Source organism: Eurytemora carolleeae, unplaced genomic scaffold (assembly GCF_000591075.1).
Source record: "Eurytemora carolleeae unplaced genomic scaffold, Eaff_2.0 scaffold557, whole genome shotgun sequence".
NCBI classification, from domain to species: domain Eukaryota; kingdom Metazoa; phylum Arthropoda; class Copepoda; order Calanoida; family Temoridae; genus Eurytemora; species Eurytemora carolleeae.
In genome coordinates this window covers 190426-196058 of record NW_019396471.1, presented here as the reverse complement: position 1 = coordinate 196058, position 5633 = coordinate 190426, and positions in this window count along the sequence as shown.

Below are 5633 nucleotides of genomic sequence, written 5' to 3'. Positions count from 1 at the left end.
TTCTCCTTCAGGCAACTCCAATACACGTCCATCAGTCCACCGAACCTTTGCTCTAGCCAGAACCCTTACTTGAACAAGGAACCATTGTCTGCACTGCAACAGGAAGCGACACCCTCCGAATGTTATGGAAGGCCAGGAACCTAGCATCTCCAGCCATAACCTAATAAAGCTTGGAGGGGAGTCACACAGTTTCCCCCTGGAGTCTCTCCTCCTCAAGGAACTAATCATCTCCTCCCGAGTCTCTGCTTGCTCCTCTACAGCCTGATGGAACTCCACAGTCTCTAGGGAGTTCAGAACAAACTCCAGGAACCAGTCTACCGCTGTACCTTGATCACATTTTAAATACCTGCAGACCACATCTGGATCCGGGAACACATCTCTCAACAATACTCCAGCTAAGACAGAGTAGGTAATGAAACCAAACTTAATATCTCCGAGAGCATAACATTGAAGGCATTTAGGGATATCAGCCCACCAGAACCCCCAGCAATCATCAGCTGTTGAGACTGTCTTATTCAATAGGGTACCAATCACTTGTACACCCATAGCAGTCATATTCCTAGCCTGGAGTTTATAACCCGCCAGTATAGCTAATGATGTTAGATCCACGAATCCTCTCTTCCACCCCCTGTAGATCTCTTTGGATCGCCAGACCGGTAACCACGGGGAGATCACGGATCAAATCTAGAATTTCTGGTTGAATCACCATTTCCTTCATGATGTACTGATATCTCTCATCCACCTCCAAACCCAGAGAGATTAAGCAGGTCCAAGAAACTCCATTACCAAACATGATCTTGGCAGGAACCTGTCTCCAGTCATCTTTCAAATATCCATAAACAAATTCAGTCTCCACCTTCTTCCTTAACACCGCCTGGCCCCCAGGAATCTGGATCTTCCCCGCCAACGACCTATAATTATTCCTCCCTGACTTCAACCTATTAGGTGTAATAATTTCATAACCCAATGAAGTCTCATTCGAAGTATCTCCCCTTGCTATAGGCAGATTATCTATTGTATTTGATATCCTAGAGAATAATGTATTCCACTGAAGCGATGTCATCGGAACAGTAGTATCCACCCCTAGTTTCTCAATGGTTTCTCTGAGGACTCTAATTCTCCGCTCCACTCTTCCTCGTTCAGAATGAGCTTTGGCGCTGGAAACAACAATCTTAATCCCAAGATTATCCTGAACCTGAGTTTCTAAATCCCTAATTGAAAACTTTGCATACTGCAGAGCTTTGAGCTGTGTTCCATTGTCCACGTAAACAAAACCAGGAACTCCATATCTGCAAGAGTGTCGTTCCAGAGCTGCAACTACATCTTGAGTTTCAATTCCTTCCAGAGCCATAATATTTGTTGCCCCTGATAATAAGCAAACAACAACTAGACCATAAATCTTGATCACAGTTCTAGATCTCTTGAAGGGTTGTCCCTTGAACCCATAACATATATCTATCATACAGAGTGAAAGCACGGAGCAAGAACAGTCCTGGCCTCTGGATGATTTGCTAATCTTAACTCCAAGGTTTTCTTCTCCAGAAGACGACATTTGATGCAATCTTGTATGATCTTCTTGATCAATTTCCTTAAACCTCTCACTACTCTCATCTTCTTGTACACATCCTTGACTGTATTATCCAATGATGCATGAACACTCGTCCTTGTATGTAGGTACATTAAAAAGGAATATAGTACTGGTGAATCTGGCAGAACCACGGGAATCATCCCTACAATTTCATGTTTATCCATATATTTTACTTGGTCCAAATCCTGTGTTTTAAACTGGAATTCTGGAGATAATCTTCCTTCATCATAAATTATTCCATCTTTCTCCACGAATCTCAGACAGTTTCAAACCTCTCTGAACTTGCTCTGATTCACATCTGAAGAAATAATCCTCAGCCTTCTTGTCCTCGTTCCTTGGATCCCATCGATGTTCTCCCAATCTACACAAACTGCAGTTTTCATCCGTTGTTATATGCCGTCCATGGCAGTATTTTGTTCTCCAGCCTTGCATATAACCAGTAATCCTTAATGCTCTTCTCCATCCCTGATATACAGGATCTACCAGTAGCTCTGCTACACCCCTGCCCGCACTAGCAGCAAGAACGGAAAACTCCTCAGAACCATCATCCAAGCTATCCACTGTATCATACTCATCATTATCTCCTCTATGCTCCCTGTTCACAGAAAACTTCTCCATAAAAGAATCAGGGAAGCATTCAACTTTGACAATCTCCTCAATAGATTTATCCATCTTCAGCTGTTCATAGGATGTAAGTGGCATTTCTGATTTGTCCTTCTTCATCCATGCTAATCCCTCGATCCATTCTGATCCTCTTGATACGGTTTCCACTGATATTTCATGTTTTTTTGTCAAAAGATCCGCAAGATTTAAGGTTCCATCTATGTGCATCAAGGGGTTTTCTTTAGCTCCTGTAGTCCATTCAAACAATCTCAATATTGTCATTACTCTATTGTACACGAATAGCCTGAGTTTAATGGCTTGATTGCTGCACCAGCTTAAAGCTATTGTAGAGTCAGTTACATAGATAATCGCTCCAACCTCCTGGCCCAGTGCAGCTTTAATCATGAACACTAATTCTGCACAGAGTAAAATTGCAGATAATTCATTCCTTGGGATGGTTTCCTTCATCATCTTAGATTATGCTGCAAGTAAAGAACATGACCAAATCCCCGGGCTTAATTCTTTGCCTGCATACACTGCTGCCCCACCTGCAAACTCAGCTGCATCTGCTAAACATATTAACCTTATTTTAGAGGATGATCTCCCTGATCCTGGCAACGAAAACCTGGGTATTGTTACATTGGGCTCTACATATCCTTTTAAGATCTCTCTCCATTGGGCCTGGTCTTGCTCAGGTAGAACTTCCTCCCAATCTTTCCCTTTCAGTGTCACGGTTAATAACTTCATCTGTAGCTTCACAGGTTCAAAAAACCCGCATGGATCAAAGAATTCAGAAATTTTACCCACTATCAAGCTCCGGGTTAGTTTTACACCAGATAAGAGTTTCTCCGCATCGATTATCGATCTTATAGGTTCCAGGTTTGGTTTCCTTTCACCCCTACTCTTTTTGTTCAGGTTTAGTTCTCCCAATCCCGGTGATAATTCATCTTTCTCAGGGTCCCATTTATAACCTAACAACTTCATGTATTCTCCGTCAGGACTCGCATTCTCTGAAGGTTTTTCTCCACTCTTCACAATAAACTTTAGAGAAAACCCTCCCATCTTCAACACTTCCTCCACTGCATTTATCTGATCCTCTCTTAAATTGGAAAGGCTGGATCCAGTAAAGAGAAAGGTTGTGGAGATGGCTCCTTTTCAACATTATAATCCATGGAGGCTGGTGATGAAAATGGATTCGGTAACAACACCTGTCAGGATGGTGGTGGATCCTACAATGACAAAGTTCAATGAGATACTGGCGAAGGGTGAGAACAGAATGGGATCAATCTTCTCCATCATGATCAGGTGCAGATGCACGGAGCATATATGGAGCTCGGATATCAGTAAACTGTACAACCAATTAATACTGGATGATCCTTCTTTGCCTTATTCACTGTTTTTGTACGGAGAAGAATTGAACCAGGATAAAGAGCCGGAGGTTTGGATCATGGTTCATGCATGGTATGGGATTGTAAGCACAGGAGGTCAGGCAGGATTTGCATTAGATAAGCTAACAGAGCTGATGGCGATAGATTTTCCACAGGCATATAATAGGATATTGATAGCTGATCACGCCCATTGGTAGTGGCGTTGATATTACTAGATCGTGTCCTAGTTGAGGCGTTGATAAGCGTGCGCTTGTATCCAAGGAGGACAATGATAGCTGATCACGTCCATTGGTAGTGGCGTTGATATTACTAGATCCTGTCCTAGTTGAGTCGTTGAAGATCATGACCTAGTTAAGACATTGATAGTTTACGAAATCAGGCCCAGTGGTAGTGGCGTTGATAGTTCACGGGATAGTAGCCGGATGGATCGTGTCTTGGTTTAGACATTGATAGTCAAGAGAATCTGAGCTTTGTACCTAGCATAGATACGTGTTAGAGAAACTTTTATGGAGTAGGGTATTTACTACACGCATACATATTGTTAACATTGATATGTAACTATTAACATCAAATAAGTTTATAAATCATATCATATGTACCTGTATTATGCAAATGTTTAAATATCAATTAACATTATCATTTAAATGTTAATGTTATTAAATGAATTAAATCATCAATGGCCTCATATAGAGCCTTGAATGGAAATAAGACAAAGTGAATAAAAGTGCTTTATACCCTACAGTCTGGGAAGAAAAAAACCATATTTCATAATATTTTTTTATATAAATTTCCTTGAAATACTGAGAGCAGAGACACCTTGCGGTCAATAAGAGACGTCAAAGTGCGCACAGACGAGTGCATGAGCATAGAAGGAAACACAAAGAAACTAGAATTACCAACATTAATCTAAGGAATAAGAAGACGCCAACAAAATAAAACAATTGTGTTTCTGATTTTGTTTTAAGGAAAATTCCTTATTATTAAGTGAAATGATGTGTGGATTTTACACCGCAGTCTCATGCTCACAGGAAGATTTATAATCATGAATAAAGTTTTTTTTTAGGTTTTCTGTTTTTTAATGAAAATTTTTTAAAAAATTAAACCAACTCACCTGCAGTAAAAATGAATCCTGCTCCTAGACCATGCAGTACACCCAGACAGATATATTGAAGATATATTGACGAAAAGAATCCACTCAATATTAATCCACTTGCTAAACAATATTAAAGATCTATTAAAGAGAAGAATCCACTCAATATTAATCCACTTGCTAAACAATATTGAAGATATATTAAAGAGAAGAATACACTCAATATTAATCAATTTGCTAAACAATATTGAAGATATATTAAAGAGAAGAATACACTCAATATTAATCCACTTGCTAAACAATATTGAAGATATATTAAAGACTAGAATCCACTCAATATTAATCCACTTGCTAAACAATATTGCAGATATATTAAAGAGTAGAATTCACTCAATATTAATCCACTTGCTAAACAATATTGAAGATATATTAAAGAGTAGAATCCACTTAATATTAATCTACTTGCTAAACAATATTGAAGATATATCAAAGAGAAGAATACACTCAATATTAATCCACTTGCTAAACAATATTAAAGATATATTGAAGAGTAGAATTCACTCAATATTAATCTACTTGCTAAACAATATTGGAGATGCATTGAAGAGAAGAATCCACTCAATATTAATCCACTTGCTAAACAATATTGAAGATATATATTAAAGAGAAAAATACACTCAATATTAATCAATTTGCCAAACAATATTGAAGATATATATTGAAGAGTAGAATCCACTTAATATTAATCAACTTGCTAAACAATATTGAAGATATATATTAAAGAGAAGAATCCACTCAATATTAATCAACTTGCTAAACAATATTGAAGATATATTAAAGAGTAGAATACACTCAATATTAATCAATTTGCTAAACAATATTGAAGATATATATTGAAGAGTAGAATCCACTTAATATTAATCCACTTGCTAAACAATATTGAAGATATATTAAAGAGAAGAAT